General features: G+C 47.1%; 1 protein-coding gene across 4 annotated transcripts in view; it reads left to right on the top strand.

Annotated features, from left to right (window-relative positions):
- Positions 1-24,647, top strand: part of TMEM230 (transmembrane protein 230) — a 304,580-nt gene that overhangs the window by 20,326 nt on the left and 259,607 nt on the right. For 2 of the 4 annotated variants that reach the window (XM_069618876.1, XM_069618875.1), the window contains exon 2: positions 18,258-18,354. The exons of the other annotated variants lie outside the window; for them this stretch is intronic. The gene's annotated coding sequence lies outside the window, so the exon portion shown is untranslated. The remainder of the gene's footprint in view (positions 1-18,257; positions 18,355-24,647) is intronic. 4 annotated transcript variants of the gene reach the window in all.

Here is a 24,647-nt window from a genome sequence, read left to right as displayed (position 1 = left end):
GCTGGGTTTTTTCCATGAACCAGCCTCACAGAGAAAGTTCTGGAACTATGCGTCATGGTGACTGACAGCAAGAGAGTATAAAGTATCCATGCACACATGGGATCAGGGGGAGATCGCCTGTGGACTTGATTCGTGTACAGTCAGGTGCCCGGAATTGGCTCTCACGGTGTCCTCCAGCCTTGTTTTTCTATGAGAAACCCAGGTCTCCCAGGGCTGAGATTAAGGGACGTAAGACTGTGTTTCTCTATGTTTATGTTTCTCTATATTTCTCCATGTTTCTCTATGTTTATCTAAGTTCCATGTTTCACTATATTTTGCATTGCTCTTTGTTTTATGCTTTGTAATATTCTCTAACTTGAATCCCAAATGTATATGAAATTCACTGCTTAGAATAAATATGCTAAAGCTTTGAGGGTGTCATTTGTCACTAGCATGAGATCACTGCTCAGCACAATAGAACCTGTATTTTGGGCTGAATTGGGTATTTTTGCTCTCAAAGGGCTGGCCCCGAGGAAGATTTTGCCCAATATCAAGACAATTATATCTTCACATACGTCGATCCAAAGTGCCACTATTAATTCTTTGACAAATTTGAATTTAGAAGTTTGAAGGAATTGATTTATGGTTTGTTATCATTATGAAATATTTATCACATGCTCATTTGGATCACTTGAATATGTATTTAACAGCAAATGGCTGATGTACATGAAATATGTTTGAATTGTTTTATTTTTGTTTTATACCTGTAACATTTCAATGTATAAAATTGAAAGGTTGATTTTATTTCAGCTAATTCAAATAAAAAAATTATAGGGTGCATTTTCTTTTTAGAACTTTTTTAAAGATAAACTAGCTGTAATTGCATATATGCATACAAATGTTTTGTAAAAACCACCAACAAATACATTTTTTTTTATTACCTTCAGTTTTTACAAGACTCATTACACCTGGCCATGTCTGGGAGACGGTTTCCACCCACTGTACAGATTACTTCTTATGCCTGACAGGGCCCAGCACCACATATTGGACCCCCCCCCCTTTCAAGGCAATTTACAACTGGCCATTAGACCGCCAACACATGCGCCACCATTCGGAGTGCATCAGGTTACCTAGGTAACAACTCTCAATCCTCCCACACTGTAGCATGTGCATACGCACACCGCTGCCTTTGCTTACTAGGTTACTACGGCAACCCCTGCGGCCGCACAGCTGCTCTCTTGCCTGCCGCCGAGACAGAAGCACCGATGTAACCTGCTTGAGGTTTGAAAATAGATTTTAGGATGTCGTTTTTTGAACACATCCTCCTCTCCAGACACGTCCCAACACTAACCCTTATTTTCTACTTTTATCCCCCACGGCAGACCTGAGTCCCAGACATTATTGCCAGCATGTACAACTTCATCTGAAGTGTGCGGCTTAGGGAGCACATTTCCAACACTCCGCTCCCAGACTTACCGCGCTGCAACCTACATTCAGGTAAAGATCTCTTATTTTTAATTAAGCAATTAGTGGTGTCCTCCACGTGATGGACCCACACCCCAAGGGAGAACACCTAACCCTCAGCCCTCGCATATTTATTCTCTCATATCACAGGACCACTACATAAGAACTGTGCCCACCCCGCTGGACAAGGATTTATAGGGTGCAAGCGCCTAAACCGCTCTCCCACAATTCACAGGGGTGTTCAGCTCTAAGGTCAGTGAACCACAGGCCAGTAAGAAGCCCGTATTTTAGCAATACAACTGTGTGTATTCATTCCCCTAACCCTACTTGTTTCCTTTTAGTGTCAGTCTATGTATACCTATACTTGCTGTACAACAACACAAGATCTAACATAGAGTGCACCTCTTCTACTTTTGGGGCACTCAATCCAGTCCAGAAGAAGGCAGCTCAAATGAACAACTCCTGCCGAAATGTCTAAAGCTAGGACCAAAACCATAACTTCCTTGGCCACACTATTTTTACTATGCACTAAACATTAGTGATGTCGACTACAGGTTTGGTATCTGAGACTAGTGACACAGACACTAGACCATTAACAACTCTAAGTTAGTTTGCAAAACTTTGAGGGGTATACAGAACTGCGCACATTTTTGATGTCCACAGAACTGCCGCACAGTACATGTATTTATGTCTTTTGTTTTGATACTTGTATGATTTTAAGTAATGTCAAAAACAGAAAATATGTTTTATATTTTATGTTTTAAAAAGAAAAAATGTCAAGAAAGGAAGGAAGGAGTCACAGTAATTAGACTCAAAGTTTGTAGTACTTCAATTGAAGCATGTAACACTTCAGCTTTGAAGTAAAATAGTAAGATAAATAACAAAGGGAAATTTAAAAAACCCTTACACGATTCAACTAACCTGACGTATGCTGTGATTTTTTTTCTCCATTAAGTTTTTATTAAACATTTTGCAATAACAGATAACCAGATACTTTTGCAAAGATCCGGAATACTCCAACCCCCCCCCCCCCCCACTCCCCTTCTCCCTGCCCAATAGTTGCAGATTTCAAAATGGGACCATAAAACCTGAGGAAAACAAAAGTACGAGATCATGAATCAAACATTTGCTGACCCAAGAGGATTCCAGTTAACCAACGAACACAGAGGGTGGCCGAAAGCATGGCTCAAGGGACAACTGGAAACAGGGTGATTAGCCATGCGTCAGAAAAATGCTCAGTCTCAGTGCCTCACAGTCTTCATGTTGCTTGCAGAACCGGAGTCCAATCCCTCAAGAAAGCTTCCATTTTGTCGTCAACCAGCGCTGCCAATTTCTCGTAGGTAAATATCGCCCACAATTTAGAAAACCACTCTGATTTGGATGGTGTTAGCTTACCTTTCCAAGTCTGTGCCAGAGCTAACCTCCCCGCTCTCAACATACCCTTAATTACCTGCGGGAAGCCACCCGAGTCCTCCTCTCAGGTCAAAACACTCACAAAATATTTTCAGGGGACTCTTGGCCACGGAGAAACCCACTATATCTTTTATCCACCACGGAAGCTCCAACCAGTAGATTTGGGCAAACGGGCACTCACATCACAAGTGAAACCATGTACCCCGTTGACCACAATCCATAGGGAACAGGGGGGGGGGGGAAGAGTCCCCGAAACATCTTTGACAGCCTGTCCGGGGAGAGATGCCACGCATGAAGGATATTAAATTGTGTTCCATAGCTGCAGTGTACAAGGAGCCCAAGAAGAGAACCTTGTATATTCTAGACCAGGTGGAGTCCTCTATTACGAACCCAAGTTTTTCATCCCAGAAGTGTTTAAACCCTTGTCTACCTTGCAGCTGGGCCGTAATCAAAACCCTGTACATTCTTGAGGGCGACCCCCTGCGTGAACGAGACTCTAAGGGTGTGAGAGGGCGCGCTAGCTCCTTGTGCCAAGGAGGGGGGGGGGGGGCAGGATACCTTTTATGCAGAGATAATCAACAATTGATATTGGGCAATCCCCCATCGCCTCGTCCAGGGTGTCATATTCTATGAAGGAATTCTGTCGGAACAGTTGGGCAGCCCTTTCCAGGCCCATGTCAGACCACATCTGTGTATTTCTTAGGCCCCTTTTACCTAGGTCGAGGGGAGGACCCCAAAGAGAAGAAAGAGGGGAAGGCCAGGAGGAGAGGACAAGATTCTCCTTGGAAGGTCTCCAGAGTTCCCATAGTACTGCAAGTGTAGGATGGGTTTTCACTCGACTGGGGAGCTCACTGCCTGGGGACCACAACAAATCTCTAACTTTTCTTGGGTGTGTGTGTGGGTATCCTTGATGTATGTTCAATAGGTGTGCATCTCATCTCTCATATGTTCCAACATGACCCTAACTTGGGCCGCTTTATAATACAAGCGAAAGTCTGGGAGCCCGAATTCCCCCCCCCCCCCCCCCCCAAAGGACCTCGGGAGAGTCAGTGTCATGTCTGAGCCTCGATTTCTAACGATTCCAAAATTAAGCGCTGAATCATGAAGTGCAAGGACTTAAAATAAGACTCCACAAGAGGGTCAAGGGCACCCACCTAGCAAGGTCTGACTTTATTTTGGAAAGAATGGGGGGGGGAATTCAATTCAAAGAGGGATCCCAGGTCTCTAGGGTGCCCGACCCCATTGGCATTAAGCAGGATTTTGTTGGATTAATCTTCAAGCCTGAGAAGACTCCAAATGACCGAATTAAGTGGAGAAGATTAGGGGGAGAAGTATCCAGATTAGTCAGGTACAGTAGAATGTCGTCCGCGAAAAGTCAAGCTTGCACACCCTGATCCCTATAATCCCCTGGTGCTGCCGTATCGCTATGGCAAGAGGCTCCATTGCAAGAGCATGTAATAGGGGGGGTTATGGGGCAACCTTCTCTGGTGCCCCTGGAGAGAAAGAGCCGATCAGAACCAATGCCATTCACTGCTACTCTAGCCGAGGGCCCGTTATACAGGGCGGCAATCCATCGGCAGAACTTTACGCCCAGACCCATTCTTTGCAGCACCTTGCCCATACATGGCCATTCGACTCGGTAAAGGCCTTCCCCGAGTCTAAAGAAAGCAAATAGGCATTCAAATCACTACTCTAGGCTTCATACATCAGGTCCAGGGTTTTTCTCATGTCGTCTGACCCTTGTATGCCTGGGATGAAACCCACCTGGTCCCCGTGGACTAGGGCGAGGAGATGCTGGGCCAATCTGTTAGCAAGACGTTTTGCCAAGATTTTCACGTCGATGTTGAGTAGAGAAACTGGGCGATAGGAGTGACATTGAGTAGGGTCTTTCCCCTCTTTAGGAATAACCACTAAGGGCTGAAAGCATAGATTCGGGGAGGAGTCGGGAATCGAGAGTGGAATTAAATAATGTAGCCAAAAAAGGAGCATGGGTAGCTCCAAAGGTCTTATAAAAGGAGACGGTGAAACCATCATCTCCCGGGGTGGTACCACCCTTCATCGAGCCTATCGTATCCTCTATTTCCTGGGAGTAATGGGGTTTTCCAAAGGACCTGCTTGCTCTTTGGAAAGACGGGGATTGGCTGGGAGTCTAAGAAGACGTCCGCTTCAGACCCCTCTCCTGCACATTCCGAGGTGTAGAGGCGTTCGTAATATAAGCGGAAGAGCTCAGCAATACCTGAATGCTCTATGCATTTACCTCCCCCCGGGGGGTACAGTGCATGGACTTTCCTATTATTCCTTAGTCTCCAGGTAAGGATCCTGTCAGCTTTTTCCCCGTTCGCCATATATCTTTGCTTTAGAAACGCTTGTTTTCTCTCGGTTTGTTGCACCAAGAGGGCAGCTAGTTTGGCCTTGAGCCTCTGAAGCTCCGACCATTTACCCCCCCCCCCCCCGCCCCCAGCTGGATAGCCTCTATTTTGTCTCTAAGGATCTTATCCTCCCTACCTCTCTCCCGCTTCCTTCTCGCTCCCATGCCAATGAGCACTCCTCTAATCGTGGCCTTAAATGCTTCCCATACACCGGCATCCCCCACCTCACCATTGTCATTCAAAGCGAAATAGTCCTTTATCGCTACCAAGAGTCCCTGGGACAGGGCTTTATCCGGCAACAGGTTGTTGCATGACCACCACGAGTTCTGGGCTTGTTCCGAGAACATCCCTATCTGGACCCGTACTAGGTCATGGCCAACCATGGGATCAACACCCTCTCCCACAGTGAATTGTCCACCAAGATGTGATAGATACGGGAGAAGGAGGAGTGTAGCCTAGAGAAGAAGGTGAAGAGTGGCGTGCATCCGTTCCGCGTTGAGTGTGAGTCGGAGATGCCCAGGGCAGAATTCGTGCTATGGAAAGAGGCTGAAATCTTCCACAGCCTGCGAGAAACCGTGCACCGGTGTTCAGTTTTTCTGTCTACATCGGGGTCGAGAACCATGTTAAAATCACCTCCCACCAAGAGAACCCCCCTCCGTAAATTCCAAGATTTTTGACTTAGTCCCTTCCCAAAACTGGTCTTGGGCTTCATTCGGGGCATAGACTGACACCAGTGTCACCTTATTACCTCTGATTTCCCCCATAACCATCACAAAACGGCCCTCTGGGTCCTTTCGCTGCGTTTGTGGGACAAAACGAGCTTTCGGGGAAACTTCTATCGCCACCCCCCTTTTCTTAGTTCGACAAGAAGCGTGGAAAACCCCCTGCCCAAAGTTGGCTCTAAGAGGCCATTCCCTACCCCAATGAGGAATAACACATGAAGTTTCAACCTCTTAAATTCCCTAACCACCAAGGATCTTTTATGGGGAGAATTCAAACCTCGGACATTCAGCGAACCCAGGGTCAGTGGTTGGTTGGAGTCGGCCATTAGGGAGACATTTGTTCCTCAATATTTCCCCCGGAAGGCGCCCAAAGGCCATAGTCCCTAGGTGACTCCCTACATTCCGATCTCTAAAAGAACCAAAAGATTCCACGGGAAGAAGGTCCCAACTCGGTAAAAACATAAACTTCAAATCCAAAGACAACAATTGACAAACCCCCAACAACCCCCTCTCCCCCCAGAGCACCTGGATTACACGTGACATTATAAATCCAAACCAGACCACCAGCGTCCACCTCCAAAGGGTGAATACACATGACGCACAAGTACTACGTTGAGCCCCCCCCCCCTCCATACCCCCCCACACGTACTACTCCAAAACAACAATCAGGGGGACTATCCCGCCCCCACCTGGATTCCCAGGAAATGCAGAAAACAACCTAGCAACACAATCACTTCAAACAAAGGGAGCCAAGGCAGTTTCATAACCCCACTGTCCTACAAAGCCAAAGCCCCCACAAAACAGATCTGAGTGCGAGCAGAAAGCTTGATATGATCAGACTTTAAACGTGCCCGGTGAGGTCGGAGAATCCTTCCTGTACTTCCTATGACCTTGCACTCGATGCCTTTCAGAGGGCCTGCTGGAGGTGCGGGACTGGGACAAGGCTACTCCCTCGCCCTCCTGGTTGTACCCCTGCTTGGGATCACCCAGAATCTCGCAGGTAACCCTCCTGAATATCATCTTCCGTGACCAGGGAGTATTTAAAGCCATTGTATTCAAATGAAAGGGAAAAAGGGTGGCCCCATCTGTATCTCACTCCTTTTGACTGGAGCCATCTCGTTAGGGGACCACACAGGCTTCGGCAGGACAGGGTAAAGGCCGAAAGATCTTGATAGATTGTAACCTTGGTATCCTCCCAAGAGACAGGGCCGTTTTTCCTTGCCAGGTCGAGGATCTTAGTCTTCTCTGAAAAATAGTGAAATTTCACTAGGATTGACCTGGGCCCTCTGTTGGGGTTACTCTCACAGAGCCCTGTCAATTGTTGGTTCGTCGGTGTTGCCCTCGTCGAACAGTTTACTTATCACTGAGTTGACAATCCTGAGAATGTCTGCCTGGGTTTCCCCCTTGTTCCCTATAAGTTGTCCAACTTAAGAGTGCACTTCTCCCTCCTTTCCAGCTCCGACAGGCGCATGTCTATCTGGGTTTCCAAAAGCTCAACTGAGGACTGGTTTGCTTCCAGGGCCTGAACACGCTCATCAACAGAGTCCACTTTTTTATCCAGGGAATCCAGCCTTCTGCCGATGTCTGCCCGGAAGCCGCAAATTTATTCCAGTAAAGCAGCCATGTTCTTACTAACCTCCTGGGCATCCAGGGCCTCTGCTTGTGCCTTGGTTGACAAGTCGGGAGCGGCCTGGGCTAAAGGAGGGGTGTAGCAATACTTTTGGAGGTAGCAGGCCCAGCTCATCCAGGGATCTGCCGTGCGTCGTCGGGGAGGAGTGAAGGAGGAGTCCGGAGCAAATGAGGCCCCCACTAGGCCAAAGTGAGAACTTGAAGAGGCTCCAGAGAGTTTGACTGCCCCTCCCCGCGGGTCTTCCTTGGCTGTGGGTGCCAATACTGGTACCGGCGGGACCTCCCGGGAACACCCGGACCAAAACAGAAGGCAGAACAGGGGAACACAAGGGGGAGTCTCTTATGCTGGAGTCCCTCAATCCCCCAGTTACTCTGGTTGCAGGAAGAAGCGCTGTAGCTGTCCCACCCCTCTTTGCCGGCCATTGCGGGGGAAGCTCCAGGAACTGTCTCCCCAGAAATGCAAAATGCAGAGGTGGGGGAGATTTGGGGGGAGGTGGGGTAAAGAGGCTGGCAAGCATGAAGCGGACCAGGCCCCTCCCATCCCCCCACCACAAGTGCCTGCTCCGCGCTGACCAAGGAGGGGAACCAGAAAGGCGACGAACATCTCACCAGCTCCACTAGGGGCGGGTGGAGTGTACCTCACTCGCCCCCCGAAACGACTGTAGCTCCAGAAAGGGCCCTGCCGGAGAGGAGGCGTGCCAGGGAAGGCTCCCACAGGGAGGGCTCACCAGTATGCGCTTCACGCACGCTCTACAACAAGCCTCGGTGGGGTGGACGGCCATCCACTGGACCCGCTCGGGAGACCAAAGGAGAATGCGGGCCGAGCCAGCAACAACCCAGGAAACTCATGCGCTCGCCCACACCTTCGTGCCAGCGACCCGGAGAACCCGCCCACAGGGCTATTAGGAGGCAGAGGGCCGGGGCCGCCAGGTCCAGATTGCTACACCCCTGCACCTCAGTATCCAGCTCGCCTCCTCATACATCAGTCAGTCCGGGACACAGAAAATGCTCCTGCAGGGGGCGGGCAGGCACGGAGGCCACACCTTGTCGCACGCCGGAATGCCTAGCCCCTGCGCTCCGCGGCTCTCAAGGTGTTGGAGCCTCGGGGCGGACAAGAGAGTGGGCGCCTTCATGCTTCAAAACGCTCGTAACCCGATCTAGGGTTCTGCCGCACCAATTCCGACCGGAGAAAGGCTCATCCGATGCACTCCACCGTCTGGGACTAGCCTCGGGGGCTGAACCTCACTCCTGCGGGGTTTTGGGGGGCTCAGGTCCCTAAACTTGCACCCCTCGGAGGAGACTGACACAGGAGCGTCGGACCATCTTGGCGCCCCCTGGTGGCTCCATATGCTGTGTATTTGTGAAGGATTTCACTGCTACTTGATAGGGATGTAAAATAAAGATTTTCTAGAATAACTAAGAAAAGTCTTGATTTTATTAAAGACAAGGAGGCGGGCATTATGCTTCTTTCTTTAAATTGAAATTAACCATAGAAGCTCAGCGGCAAGATTTTAGCATGTGAAGTTTCATAACATAAACAACTTGCATAGGTACTGAATCCTGAAATCCACAGTTCTGGAAACATTGTCCAACCAACAGTCTAAGCTCCTTAGAAAAACTCGGTTTCACACAGGTCCTTGAGACAGCAAACACATAGTCCCGAAACATGTGACCTGTAACAGCCAATTTAGTGCAGTTAGTCCTACCAAATGGCAGTAATCCTTGAACCACTGCCTCTTTCGGCACTGCAAACTGTGATAACCATATGTAACAAAACTCATGTGCAGGACTGCTCGGCAGCTGTCTCCGCTGTGTCGAAGCTCTTCTCCCGTCAAGAGGGCTTGTCTGATGTTCCTGCTGGAAAATAGAAAACATCAGAGGGTTACTGGGTGTGAATGATAACCCTATATCAGATGTGCAGGAGGGAAAGAAATTAGCAAAGTTAATAAATAAAATAACTTCACATTCTTTTCAAAGAAACAACGATAACGTTATGGAGTATTAGGTTAAATACCCATACACCCTCTCTTTTACCATGCCGTTTAATTTCTTTTAGTCGAGTGGTAGAATGCTCGCCTCCGTGTCTTTAATAGAATCAAGAAGTTTCGTAAAGTAAGTTATTCTGTAAAATCTTTATTATATTTCATGACTGGAGGCTCCCATTAGTTTAAAGCTTACTTCCCATTACGGTAGCAGGTTGGTCCACCGTTTTCAGGTAAAACTGCTTAAAAATGGACTCTCCTGCCCGTCGGCCATTCTCATGATGTCCTCTAGCCGAACTCCTACCTGAAAGGATTTGGACGCCATAGCGCCCCTCACTGAGTGGGTGCCATACTGGGTGTTATCGACCCCAGCCTGCGCGAGTGTCCAGCGAGCTAGGGTAGTAGCGGAGACTGCTTTGTGTGGTTTGCGCAGTGCTGTCAGTAGCTGACTTCTATGGTTGATCCTGAGGGAGGAAGTTACCTCCTCGTAAGCCTTTAGGCATTTCAGTGTCATGACCCTTGCCCCTGGCCCTCACTGGCAAGTCAGCCTTCCAGTTAGGGCCAGGTCAAAGGCCTTAAAACCTAATTCATGACTCTCTTGGTTATGAGCCTGGCGCCAAAGGCGCCAGGACTGACTCCATCATGAAGACCAACATTAGAATGGGACTATTTAACTTGGAAGGGGGGGTGGTTCAGCCAATATGGGGGCACACACATAGCTCGGTTACAAGGAAGTGAGCTATGCGGTATAGTCTTTTGGGTGTGGCAGGCCTGGGACTATTTTACCTGGCCTACTTTGGGTGTGGCAGGCATGGGACTATTTTACCTGGACTACTTTACCTGAGACTATTTAAACCGCATCCAAACAGCAGAAGATGCTTTGCGTTATTCTGCTGTGGGCAGCGTAACGCTCACTGTGTCCAGTTCGTTGATGCCAGCTTACCTGAAACCAAGGACCTGCAGAGTGAGATAGAACACTACGAAACTTAGCTGGAACAGTATCCTGTCTTCAATCCATCGCTGACTTCAGTTCCACTCACCTGAAGGTACAAACTCCATCATCCGGCACCGCATGCATCCTGGAATACCATAACCTGGAAAGAGGAGAAAGAAAGACTGCATTAGTAAGCGTTTACTCACGTTTCCTCCCAAATGAAGAAAGCCACACAATTCTAACCTGGGTAGTCCACTCCTGGTCAGTATCATTGCTGGAACATTACGGTGCTCGGCGACTAACATCGCAACCTGCAAGGAGAGAAAAGACACAGGTTACCAATATAAAAGGCGAAACAGCGCCGCACATTACTCACGGACAGCATCGTGCACACCACGCTTTCGCCTACTGGCCCATGCTCATCTTCATACTGCATGACAACACCAAAATACTTTTCCATATCTAAAAGGAAAGAAGCAAGACATTATTATTCTAACTAAGAGGAACATAAGAACTGCATATAAAGACTGTAAAGCGGCAAACCTACGGAGTCGCAGCAGGCCTGGATTCCCACAGGGGGGCTTGCACCAGTGAAGTAACTTGATCGCTGCTCGCCTCCCACATCTACTCACCCCTGCCCCGAGGAGCAGGATGGAGAATCCACCTTTTGCAATATTAAGGTGAGGAGAAGGCCCAAAGGGGACTAAGGGGTTGTCTTGATATGGGCAAAATCTTCCTCGGGGCCAGCCCTTTGAGAGCAAAAAATACCCAATTCAGCCCAAAATACAGGTTCTATTGTGCTGAGCAGTGATCTCATGCTAGTGACAAATGACACCTTCATTAAGTTTTAGTATTTATTCTAAACAGTGAATTTCATATACATTTGGTATTCAAGTTAGAGAAGATTACAAAGCACAAAACTTAGAGAAATGCAAAATATAGAGAAACGTAGATAAACATAGAGAAACACAGTCTTACGCCCCTTCAATCAGCACTGGGAGACCCTGGCCCTCATAAGCTAGCTGTAACAAGCCCCGCTCAGAGGACGGCGCTGTCGGGATGCCGTCAGAGCTCCAAATTCCGGGCACTTGATCTTGCTCGAACCAAGTCCACAGGACGATCTCCCACCCGAGTCATGTGAGCATGTATATTTTATAATCTCGTGCTGCCCGTCCGTGACGCTCAGTTCCAGAACTTTCCCTGTGCAAAATATAGGCTGGCTCATGGAAAAAATCCAACTGTTAATTTCCACTGCTCCTTCTTCTGAGCCCCTCCCTGGCTCCCTGGAGCCCATCTGCCAAAGCTCAGGAATGTCTTATCAGTGCCTTCCCAGAGAAAAGGAGATTAGCTTGGGGCCATGCAGGGCTACCGTTAGTGAGGCAGAATATTCTAAGGGAAGCAGGGATGTATTAACCCCATCTGCAAGCTCTAAAAGGCATGCACTCATAACTTAGTGTTTATAGCGCTTAAGACTGGCTATCTAAGCGCTATATAGGTGCCATAATGTTCCAAACACTCCAAAAATACCTATTAGCTACAGAGCTAGGGCCCTCTCCCTGCCTGTCTATCAACAATGCATAATGTGACCTATCACTCATACTAGGCCTGCATATTCCTTGTAGCTCACTACTGCATAATGGAAGTGCTACAACAGACTACTGTCAGCATTTTTAGCACATACTTTGAATACACTATTGGCTTTCAGCGGCTAATGCTGTCATCTAAAGCCCTGATTGGCAAAGTTGCAATTTTGTGTATCACTACATTCCACCCCTATTCAACGTGTGTGCGACAAATGCACATCATTATAGTATTTAGTGCAGTGATAAAGACCTTGGGGCTTTGAAAGAGGTTTAAGCAAACTATCTTCTAGCGGTTAGTCAGCGTGGCATGCAAGGTTAGTAAAAACACTACCTAAACAAAAATGTACACAGAGTGAACAGTGACATATACCCTTGCCAAAACCTGGCCTACACAAAAATACCTAAATAATTATTGTATAACTGATTGTCAGTTAAAAAGCAGCATGCAGTTAGAATGTCAAGGCAATCCAGTGTAGTGTAATCTACAATGCACTATTGCATTTACGTATGGTTATCAATTCTAAAACCTGGCATCCTTTCATTCTAAGGGCCTACCCTCCCCCTGATCCCAGGGCATTCAAACGTGACTATGGGCTGTGTGACTAGACACTTCCCCCCATGTATGTGGAACCCAACCAGAAACCATCTAATTTCGTGAACAAGGTGAACCCATGGGCACCAGGTTATCTAAATAAAAACAATTCTACTAATTTACATCAAAGCATGGCATGTGTTATTCATGCAATCAAAAGCAAGCAATTCAATCCATATGTATGCTGGTAACTGTAGCTCTGTGTGCCAGTGTGTGGAGGATGGTCGCCCCCACTCAGTAAAACGCCAACACCTGCTGATTAAACAATGTTTGCCATACAATGCATCGTGTGTATTTAGCAGTCTTGTTGACCTGCCCTATGGCAGAAAAAATGTCTTCATACCTAAATTTCTGCCATCTTCAGTGGTTGCCAATACTTGTAGCAGTGTTGGGCGTATCAATAGGCCCCACTAGGCCAGAATTTATATAGCAGAGCGGGCAATAGAACCCATAGTGGCTAGCTTATTGTGCACAGTTTCTATGTCACAAGCATATAAAGCTCCTGTTACTCCCCGCTGCTCCTGCAATTAATGAATCTAGCTCCCTAGCTACGCGCACTCTAGTGATGGGCCATAGAAATGGACTCCATTTGTAGCAGCTTGGTAGTACTAAGGAAACATTGCCTCATGATAAATCTATGTCTAAGTGTATCACTGTAATAATGGAGGTGTGCATTACCAGCCTACAATTTACATGTTGCCTTACTACTGGAAAATCTAACATGTTCACAGTGTCTACCTATTGTGACTTAGAGAATACCTTTCTTCAAGTGGGATATCTACCATATACAATATTAGTTTTTGCTACAAACCCCATACTACCCTCCGGCAGTGGCTGTTTCATCACACCATTGTGTAAAATGCATTTAGTCAAGTTATAGTCCATAAAATCTTGGCGAGAACACTCGCTGCAGTTCTTGGTCAGAAAAACATCACATTAAACAAATCGTTGTATCCATTCACTGAAACATTTGGGCCTATGACTTCATAGACACCAGTCATATGAGTCAGTGACAAAAGATGTCTGACAATGTGCCAGGCCAGTACGCTAGCAATTCCATGTGGATACTCATTTGTAGCGCTTTTCCAAAGAATTATTCCAAATGTCTACAATCAAAAGGTGACTCTTTGCATTAGTGTGCTGGAGACAGCTGTCCCCACAAAACATGAAACTGGTTGGTTTAACAAAAACCGTGTCACACTATGTGTCATAAAATCAAACATCAAGTCAGTCATGGTTTCATTTACCTGCCTTAAGCTGGCTGTAAAAGTATCCAGTGTTTCAAAGGTTACCATCTCAAATTAGAGCTCACACACTTGGCAGCATTACTTCAATTAAGGATCTTAACCTACGCACAGGTGACTTTGATGTGCGCACTCATTTTATCTCAAAATAAATTACGCTCCTGCTTGCATAATTCTGCTGCCCCAACAATTCATAAATCCTTTTCCTGCCTACGTGCAACGTAGGTTTTTTTTTTTCAAAAAGCAAAACATCTCTGGTTAAAGCAATTCAGTTGGAAGAGCAAAACCATTTCGTTTTTTCAGATTCATCTCAAAAAGTGCATTTAAAAACCATTTTTCAATGTGTTAGCTTTCAAGTGCTGTGTCACACAGCTGTTTGTGGTGCATGATGTCACAGTCCACAACTCATTGTCCATAGTCCTTTAAACAAGAAAGGCAAGACATGTCAATTGTTGTTTCCAGCAACTGAATCATTTGAATGTGCAGCATCAAATATTTGATAACTAGCCAAGTCTGCACCATGCCAGTTCAGCAAAAGTTATTACTCTGTTGGACACCTTTCGCAGGTTGCAGAACAAATGTCCTCATACGTCATGCATGTTAGCAGCATTGAGTGCGGTGCAGGACACGTTTAAAGTTGACTCGCTTTCTCTGAGCACAGTTTGCTTCACTGATCAGTGTCACCCACAAATTGAATACATCTACTTCTGTCAATGGCGCGCTATTGTCTTGCTTTTTTGCCTAGGCAAAATACAAACGGAAATGTTAGGATGCCATCAAAAGTACAATGTCGTTATTTTTCACATTAGGATGTCATCAAAACTTCAATATCAGCGTTATCCACCCCTTCCCTGAACACCACACCCATCTTCAGAAGTCTCACCAGGTAACTACACACTTTATCATTGCTACTGCAATTATTTATCACCCTTCTGCATGTTTTCTGGGGGCTTATTTACACTCAACCATACGGGGTGTAACTGCCTAATCACAAACTCATTTGTGCAATGCGATCATAGTTGGTCAATGGTACCTCAGACTGATCTGTGCTTTTACAAAAGCCATATAATAAGTACCCAGGTCGCACAATGATTTTCTTTTTCACCAAAGCGATCACAAATGCCAGGCGCCAACTTGCTTCCAGTGTCTCATGATCTTGATTTAGTTTGCCCTGCTGGCATCACTCCATTTTTCAAAGGTAAAGTCTTTCAGTCCAATACCGCCTGCAGTTGCACAAGCAGCTTTGTTTATTTTTCTCCATACAGCTAGTGTCTTTCAAGCCTCTGGTTTTTCATTTGTCATTTTTTCAAAGGGTGTTTGCTGATTTCTTGGACCACCCTTTTGAGCGCGATAGTCTAAGTCAGTTTCTTTTGTTGCTTCAACAAATCATTCATTCTTGCACTAAGCCGTGAGGCTTGTGAGGCTTCTGGATCATGGCTAATGTGCAGTGTTCATGATGTATTCCAAAGCCCCGCTCTGCATGTTGTCTCTTGCAAAACGGCTAAGCGCTTTTTGTCAGTTTTGCTTCCATCTGGAATGCCATAACGTCTTTGTCAGTTACTCCAGCCCTGGCAATGTAGCTTGCATTTTGCCAGCTGTGTATTTTCTCCTCTCAAAGCGCCTAGAGGTTTCTTCTCCAGTGCACAGCGCTTTACTTCAGTTCACATCACATGGAGCACTGGAATGCAGCTTGCACAGCAATAGCGCTTCACTTCACATCACATGGTGCTTGGGAATGCAGTTTGCATAGCAATGTCTGTTGGAATGGGCAGCTGTCTTTTCTTAGCCCATTCACAGATGCACAGGTTCCTCAAATGTTCAGATGTGATGTGCCCGTCTGCCATCCTGCATGCAGCCTTTGTTTTCCTTCCAGTGTTACTGGGCAAATTATTTACTTCTGATCAGCTCTGTTATTGCATGCTGTTAGAAAGCATGCGTACATCAGCATTTCTGTCTTTGCATCCCCTCTCCTCAGTTTTTTTTTTTCTCTCTTCTTCTTCGTAACCTTGTAGTTTGGCTTCACGAGCTCACTCCAATGCAATGTGCGATCTTTCAAAAGAACCCGCAACCCACTAAATCTTTGTGCTATCTTATCACACACAGATTTTTCATTCTGTTGTACCATTGCCAGAATATAACCACTTATTTCAGTGCATTTAAAAAATGCCATATTTAGTGCAGCTCCCTGCACGGTTTCCCTGCAAGAGCAACCCACACTCTATATTGCTTGTGGGCTGTTATTGTGTCAACAACATTTTTTCACCATGTATCACAGTCAACAGGTCACTATTTCCAAACATGCATCAGCTATAAGGCAACAGTACAAATCCATGGCATAGCGTGGGAACAGTCAAAAATACTCCAGGGGCAATTTAGAGGCAAAATATAAAAATATAAATTGTCTTTTCCTCCCAAACCATTGCAAACTGATTCTGCAATTTCAAATCAATACACAAAAATCGAAAATCCAAATAACATCACTCACTTCCTTTTTAAGTGAGTCTCGCACCCATTATAAGCATGGCACAGCTTAAAATGCAATATAGTCATTTTAGTGTGTTTCCTTTAAACAGAATTCGCCACCAGCACATGGAATTTACAGTTGCCAAAAGAAAAACAAACCCTTTAGGCTCTCAGCACAGATGTTACCCTTTCTCCTAAGCATGGCTCATTCCCCACGTTATTTTTTCAGGAATGTCAACACTTCAAAAGCATACATCAAAAAAGCGAACCTTCGCCTCCGAACATTACAACCCCCCACTCGCTAGCACACTGGGGCTGAGTCAATGGTTAGATTACTATTCACAATTTGCATGTCAAATCCTTGCAACTATTTTTCCCTGCCCTCATGACAGAATAGAGGGACCGCATGATAAAATTCTTTCCTAATTGAACATATATCTTTCTTGACCATTCATCGGAGCGCTTTAAACAAAGCCATTTCCCGCTTGTTTATCGCCTTGTACTCCCTGGCTCCATTCCCAAGCAATAAGTCAGTCACGACTGATTTACTGAAGGGAGTCTTAACCACACAAGCTATCGGCCACGGCAAGCCGACACTACGCTGCTGTCTTTTGAAGTCTCAGAGCTGCAGTGAGACCACCAAGGAAATGCGACAGCCTGCTCCTCACTCTACACTGTGTTCTCTCACACAATTTGTCATTTCACAGCAAGGCACTGCTCTGCACAAATCCCACAAAGCTGCCACCAAATGTCTTGATATGGGCAAAATCTTCCTCGGGGCCAGCCCTTTGAGAGCAAAAAATACCCAATTCAGCCCAAAATACAGGTTCTATTGTGCTGAGCAGTGATCTCATGCTAGTGACAAATGACACCTTCATTAAGTTTTAGTATTTATTCTAAACAGTGAATTTCATATACATTTGGTATTCAAGTTAGAGAAGATTACAAAGCAAAAAACGTAGAGAAATGCAAAATATAGAGAAACATAGAACTTAGATAAACATAGAGAAACACAGTCTTACGCCCCTTCAATCAGCACTGGGAGACCCTGGCCCTCATAAGCTAGCTGTAACAAGCCCCGCTCAGAGGACAGCGCTGTCGGGATGCCGTCAGAGCTCCAAATTCCGGGCACTTGATCTTGCTCGAACCAAGTCCACAGGACGATCTCCCACCCGAGTCATGCGAGCATGTATATTTTATAAACTCGTGCTGCCCGTCCGTGACGCACAGTTCCAGAACTTTCCCTGTGCAAAATATAGGCTGGCTCATGGAAAAAACCCAACTCTGTTAATTTCCACTGCTCCTTCTTCTGAGCCCCTCCCTGGCTCCCTGGAGCCCATCTGCCAAAGCTCAGGAATGTCTTATCAGTGCCTTCCCAGAGAAAAGGAGATTAGCTTGGGGCCATGCAGGGCTACCGTTAGTGAGGCAGAATATTCTAAGGGAAGCAGGGATGTATTAACCCCATCTGCAAGCTCTAAAAGGCATGCACTCATAGCTTAGTGTTTATAGCGCTTAAGACTGGCTATCTAAGCGCTATATAGGTGCCATAATGTTCCAAACACTCCAAAAATACCTATTAGCTACAGAGCTAGGGCCCTCTCCTTGCCTGTCTATCAACAATGCATAATGTGACCTATCACTCATACTAGGCCTGCATATTCCTTGTAGCTCACTACTGCATAATGGAAGTGCTACAACAGACTACTGTCAGCATTTTTAGCACATACTTTGAATACACGATTGGCTTTCAGCGGCTAATGCTGTCATCTAAAGCCCTGATTGGCAAGGTTGCAATTTTGTGTATCACTACAGGGGTTGAGGCCAAGGGAGGTGGGAAAACATAAAGACAATCTGGTATTGAATCCATCTCTCCTATATTGCAGACCCACCTTTAACCAGTGGCCTTACCAAGGGACCGGGAGAGGGTTCGAGAGTGCAAATCATCCAACCAGGGCTGGGTGGCGTCCCCGTGGATACCAGGTGAGCATAACATTTAGTAGACATAGTTTCGGTTGGTTGCTGTCTCGAAAGCGGTATTTTTGTCCCGGGACCAGCCCTTAATACCATAAATTACCCTATTTCACCCATACACAGGTCCGATCGTGCCAAGCAATGAACTCATCACTAGAGAAATCACACCTTCAGCGTAAATTTAGCATTTATTAGAGACAAAGCATAATATACCAGAACAGTCAATATAGCAGCAATTTGTGAAATGAATGAATTCAAGTTAGAGACATCACACATAATTAGAGAAACAGTCTTACGTCCCTTGGATGTTATCAGCGCTGGGGACCCAGGTCGTCTACAACAAACTGCTTGCTCAGCCAGCTCTGTAGATGACAGCGCCACAAGGAGCTGCCTAGTGTATCATGCTCCGGGCACTTGCTCGAAGCGGGTCCGCGGATGAATCAACCCACTGAGTCAAGGGTGCATGCATTCTTATAATGTCGTGCTGTCAGTCAGCATGACACACTATTCTCGAGTGTTCAGTGCAAAAACATGTCCACTGATGGAAAAAAACCAGCTCAGTAAGTTTCCAACGCGCTCCCTTCTCTTCCCCTCCCAACTTGGAGGCTCCATTTGTGAAAGCACAGGAATGTCTCTTATCAGTGCATGCAAGGCCGTACCATGCCTTCTCCTACGAAAGAGGATTTGTTTACTAAGGCAGGCAGAGTACTGTGACGAAGAGAGGAGCTGAAATGATATGCATCACAATTAACCCCTAGTGAGCAAGCTGTACCAGGCCTGCACTCTGCTAGTTAGCGCCTTCACTACAAAGCCTGGCTATCCAAGCGCTATAATGCTTCAGACACTCAAATATAGGTCTCTGTTAGCTGCTAAACTTGGGCCTCTGCCCTGCCTTTCTAGGCATAATGCAACCTTCCTTTCCTTTGAGGCCTGCACCTTCAATGTAGCTCCTTTATCATAACCCATTTCATCTATAAAAGTGTGTTTCAGCGTTTAGCACATAATTTGAATAAACAATTAGTCTTAGCTGTTAAGGCAGTCTTCTTATGGACCTAATATGTGATCTGGAAAGCATAGCAGGCTAATGCACCCGCGAAAATGCACAAAAATGCATTTTCCTTTCCACTACAGTTGCTAAAGGCCGGTTATGAAATTACTCTCGAGTGGCATTTAGTCCTTTTGGACACGTGGAAAACTATTCCATCAGGGGAAAGAATCCTGCCTGCTAAGTCGAGAGCTGTGACGTCATAAACTCTTGTGCAAGATATTAGGCGTAGCAGGATAGTTGGCTTGCCTGAGAGTGCTGTGCAGGATAATTCCTCATTATGGGGCCAGGAAAGAAAAAGGTTGAGTACAGTATTTACGTCCCAGAGCTTGTTGTAGCGGCTGGAGGTGGTACTGTTAAATGAAGCCCTTTAAACATCTACCATACCAGATTATGCTCGCCGGCTGGGAAACCTTCCACGAGGTCGTGCCCGGCCGAAATTGCTGAACGGTAGGCGTTCAATGTTCTGTAAACTAGATCGTGTTCTACAAGGCTAGCAAGAACATTTAAAATCTCCTCTACAGGTACTGAAAGTGGATGGAGGCTCCGCTCCAAGGACCAGCGTGCCCATGCGCCCCAAGAGTTTGTGTATCTCTTGGAGGTTGCGGGAGCCCAGCTCTCCTCAATGCGGCTGACAGTCTTGCGTGAAATGCCCAGGACCCTCCATTTCGCCCTGAAATCCTCCATGCTCCTAAGGTCAAGGACCCGCAAAGGAGGGTAGGGTATGGTGTTCCCCTCTCGAACCCAAGAGCAGATCCTGAGATTGGGGGTAGTAGGATTGGAAAATTCGAAGAAAGTTCCAGGAAGAACTGGATACCAAGTTTGAGAGCTCCAAACTGGGGCTATGAGGACTAGATCTGTTTGCTCCTGATGGACCTTCACCAGGGTCTTTGCTATCAAAGTGAACGTGGGAAAAGCGTAAGAGATCCCACCACCCCCCGGTCCACTTCTGAAGAAAGGCGTCTGTTGCTGCTGCTGCTGGGTCCGGCCTCCAGCTGAAGAATACTGGCAACTGAGCATTGAGGCGAGAAGCAAGTAAGTCCCTGGATAGGGGGACCCATATTTGCTGTAGGTGAAGGAAGATCTGGCGAGTCTCCAGTCGCTGTAGTCTGACGAGTGGCAAGAATGCCAGGCTGCTACTTTGTTCCTCAGCCCGGGAAGATATTCTGCTGTCATGAATATCTGGTGCTTTAGACAGAAGTGTCAGAAGTCCGTGACTAATTCTGTCAGAGGATTCGATCTGGTGCCACCCAGATGATTGATGTATCTCACGGCAGAGATTCTGTCCATCATAAGTAATATACAACAACTCACTATTCGTCTGACGAAGGATCCCACGAGAAACTCTAGGCAATTGATGTGCATCTCCAGCTCCTCGGGGACCACTCTCATTCCCCCCTCCCCCCGTGGCTACCGTACAGCACCTCGCTCCCCATGCTGAGTGGCTTGCGTCTGTGTTTATTACTATGTTGGGAGTTGATACGAAGATCGCTCTGCCATTCCAGGCTTCCTTATGTGTGCGCCACCAGTTGAGCTTCATTCTTGCCTCAGGTGAGAGGCCTAAACGCTGCAAGTAAGAGGTTGCATTGCAGATGCTGCCCTTTTAGCTTCTGCAGCTCGCGGATATGGAGTGGCCTGGGAAAGATGGCCTGAATGGATGATGACAGCAGACCGATCCCTTTCTGCAAAGGCCTGCAAATCTCGTGACTAGTATAGTGTACCTTGGATGTTGGTAGGCGGCGCTGACAGTTCTGGGTGTCTACTATAAATCCCAAGAGTTCCAGGCTCTTTGAGGGCACTAGGGTGACCTTTCCCAGTTGATGAGAAATCCTAGATCGTGAAACAAATCTATGGCAATTTGAGCCTGATGTCACAAGTGCTGGGATATAACGAAGAATCCTCCAAATCAGATAAGTCTATGTCCACTTCCCCTTTCTCCTCACCTGTCTCTTCCAGAAGACCTCCTCGTCTGTAGGACTTGTCCTTTGGTTTTTTCTTCTTTGTGAAGAGATACGGTCGTCCGCGGGAAGAAGCCACCCTGATTCCCTGATAAACAGGGAAGCAGTCGGCCCCTGTCCCGAAGATGCCAGGAAGAGAGGAAAAAAACAGCCGCTTAAAAAAACCTTTCACCGGATGTTGTTGTCAGTGCCAGAGGAGTTGACTGGTGAGTCCGGCACGCAGGTGAAAACAGGAAAGTCTTTCCGATGAAGTCAAAACTGTAGTATAGTCCGGGATAGTAGAAGTTGAAGCAGGAGAATCCTGAGGAACCGGGATGGAAGTACACACCAATGCCAGATACCGGAACGTGATCCGGAAAGCAGGAAGGGATAGAGGAGCCCCGAAAGGCACGGGAACCGATAGAGCGGAAAAAACAGGGAAATATAAGGAAGGGGAAGAAGCAGTAGAAAGGAATACTGCTTTAGGTACTGAGTAAATCAGGCAACAGGCAAAAATACTGGAAACACAGTAGCACGGCAACAAAGCGAAAGAAACAAAGTTTGCAACGCACAGAGCCCAGAGAGGGGCGTGGTTAAATACGGAAACAGGAGAAAAGGCTAGACCGTTAAACCAGGAAGTGAAAGGAAAGACACACAGAAGAAAAAGACTAGACCGCCAAACCAGGAAGTGAAAGAAAAAACACACAGAACTTCTAATGGCGCCGCCAACGCCAAGCCTTCCATAAACGCCAGCGACCACCAAAAGACGGCGGCATGACACCTGATGCTTTGCCCGATCCTCGGTCTTTGACATGAGGATGTTATTGTCGAGGTATACAATGAGCCTTACTCCCCTTTCCCTGAGATGGGTTACTATGGGTCGCATGAGCGTGATGAATGTCCAGGACGCAGAGGAGAGCCTGAAGGGCAGGCTTGTGGATTCCTAGTCCTGACCCCTCCATGTTAACCTCGGGTACTTGGATCGGCCGCTGCTAGGTAGGCGTCCTCTAGGTCCAGGCGAATTAGCCATTAACACGGTCTCAGAATATCTGAGCATATGTATTCCCTCCATTTGGAAGTGGCGGTAGAGAATAAAGTTGTTTAAGGCTTAAAATTTATTACAGGACGGACCTTTTGGTTCCTGCGTACCAGGAAAATTGAGCTGACAAATCCGCCTTGGTCTGTAAATGGACGTATGGCGTTCTTGAGGTGTAGGCTGAGAACCTCGTAGTCTAGGGTAGTGCATCTGCGTGTGACATTATCATCTGCGGTGGGTGACGCGCTTGCAAGGGTTGAAGGAAAAAGTCGATGTGAAAACCCCTTGCAGTGTCTCTGATCCAGGCATCTCCTGATGAGGACTCCTACGATTGCGTGAATAGCGCTATCCTGCCTCCTATGGGCATTTGCGGCGCTTTATGCTTGACACTGACCTGCAGTTTGCTGTGCTGGGTGCCTTGCTACCCTTCTCCAGCCGCGGCCCCTGCCTCTTCCTTTGGAAGAGAAGGTGTCGGCTCTGTCCTGCCAGTAGGAGTGCTGGTCTCGTGATTGATGGGACCTTCTGTCCAGGTATTAATGGCCAGAGGAGGGGCCCCTGCCTCGTCCGGGCCATGAAAAAACCTTTGTCTAGAAAACCCTCTTTATTGAGGTGTGTGTGCCTTGTCGAGAGTAGTAAATGTACCCACAAATTTCGACATCTCCTTGAAGGGATCACCAAATGGCAACCCCTGGGCGGTGGGGCACAATTCAGTGGTGGCAAGCTCTCCTAATTTAGGATCTTTTTTCATAAGACAGGGTCAATGGTTTTCCCTGTGTCCAAGGCTTCTTCGCAGAGGTCCGTACTCTTTACCAAAGGACCGGTAATATATCGAGGACCCTGTGTTGGCAGGACTTCCAGGCCCTACCGATCCCTATCGATCCCTTTCTTAGGATCCTTGCTACTTTTGCCAAGGAAGGTGATCCTTTTAGCGTCCATCTCTGGCGGCTTGAGTGCTACTTTCCCAGGGATGTCTGGAGGGGGACATTAGCTCTTAGCTTAGGCCGGACCTCTTTATCTAAGGGCCGGCGATGCCTGTCCTTGATGTAATCCATAGCTCTGGATAACGGGACTCAGTCCGAGGATCTGAGGTGAATTAAATCCTCTGGGACAAACTTTCCTTCTAGAGTGGGTTGCTCGTTAGGTAGTTGTTTGGGAATGGGGACTGCCGCATTCCCAGATGTGCTTGGCCATGACCATGTATCTTGGTCACCCCCGTCCCTGGTTGTTTGAGGAGTTTGATCATCGTCGTGATTCTCTTCATCTTTACCCTGTCGACGTGTCTCCTGGCTCGCGGGTCTGTCGCCTGTTTTATCCTTCTCTGAGTCAGAGGGTCTTGAGATGGAAGGGGTCTCCTTCCTATCCAGAAAGGCTTTCCTGAGCCTTGAGAAGGCATCTATAATGGCAGTTGTGGCTGGCTCTGCCAGGCTCGGGGGGAGGAGGGGTCAAAGAGTCCTCTTTCAAGCTGGTGTACTCCCCCCCCCCCCCCCCTTCAAGAGCGCTCTTCCTTTTAGGAACTCTCTCCTTCACATTAGCGGGGGCTTCCTTGAGGTGCACCTCCATGTCATTAAGATGTAGTTGGACGGGGACTAGCATATCTGCTACAGCTTTCTTTACAGTTTCAACTGATGAGCCCAGTACTCTGTTGAAACTAGCTGCTAGAGCCAGCCATATCCTGCTCCAGAGAGTCCTCCTCATATTCTGACCATTCCTGGCCAGTTTGAGGGGTGCAGTCCTCCACCATTTATAGCCTAATTGCCCTTCAGTATTTGGATGAAATTATTTCTATGGGCAATGATGTACGGAGCAGTATTCCTGCCTACCCGTAGGGGCAATATGTGTGTTGCCAGCAAGCCTTCTGTTTTTATTAATATTTTTTAAAAAAACTTTTTTTATATATATTATTCGGATCAAGATGACATCTCCTTCTCTGCTGTGCCTCCAGTGCTCGGCAAACGTTAGTTCCCTTTGAATAGTAGCGAGCGCCGGAGGCAAGAAGGAACAGAGGAAAGGACTGCATGGAAGGAGGGGCTGCCCCTGCTGGTGTTGCGGCGCAGTTGCAAAGGTAAGTGAGTAAAAAAATTTGCTGCGCGTTGCTTCCCACTGACCCCGGCTCCCAATGGAGTAAGTGGGTGCCAGAGGGGGTGGGAAGCCCGCAGGGCTGTGAGGCCAAGTTGCGCTTTGAGCGTGTGACCAGCGCTGCACAACGTTTGTGAATCCTGCTGATTCCGGCACCCCGATGGCGTACGAGGGTGCCAGAGGGGTGGGGAAAGACCGCGGCTGTGAG

The sequence above is a fragment of the Ambystoma mexicanum genome, chromosome 10 (assembly GCF_040938575.1).
Source record: "Ambystoma mexicanum isolate Mex_15411 chromosome 10, UKY_AmexF1_1, whole genome shotgun sequence".
NCBI lineage: Eukaryota > Metazoa > Chordata > Amphibia > Caudata > Ambystomatidae > Ambystoma > Ambystoma mexicanum.
The sequence above is the reverse complement of the archived record's forward strand: the minus strand, read 5'-3'. Positions and strand labels throughout refer to the sequence as shown.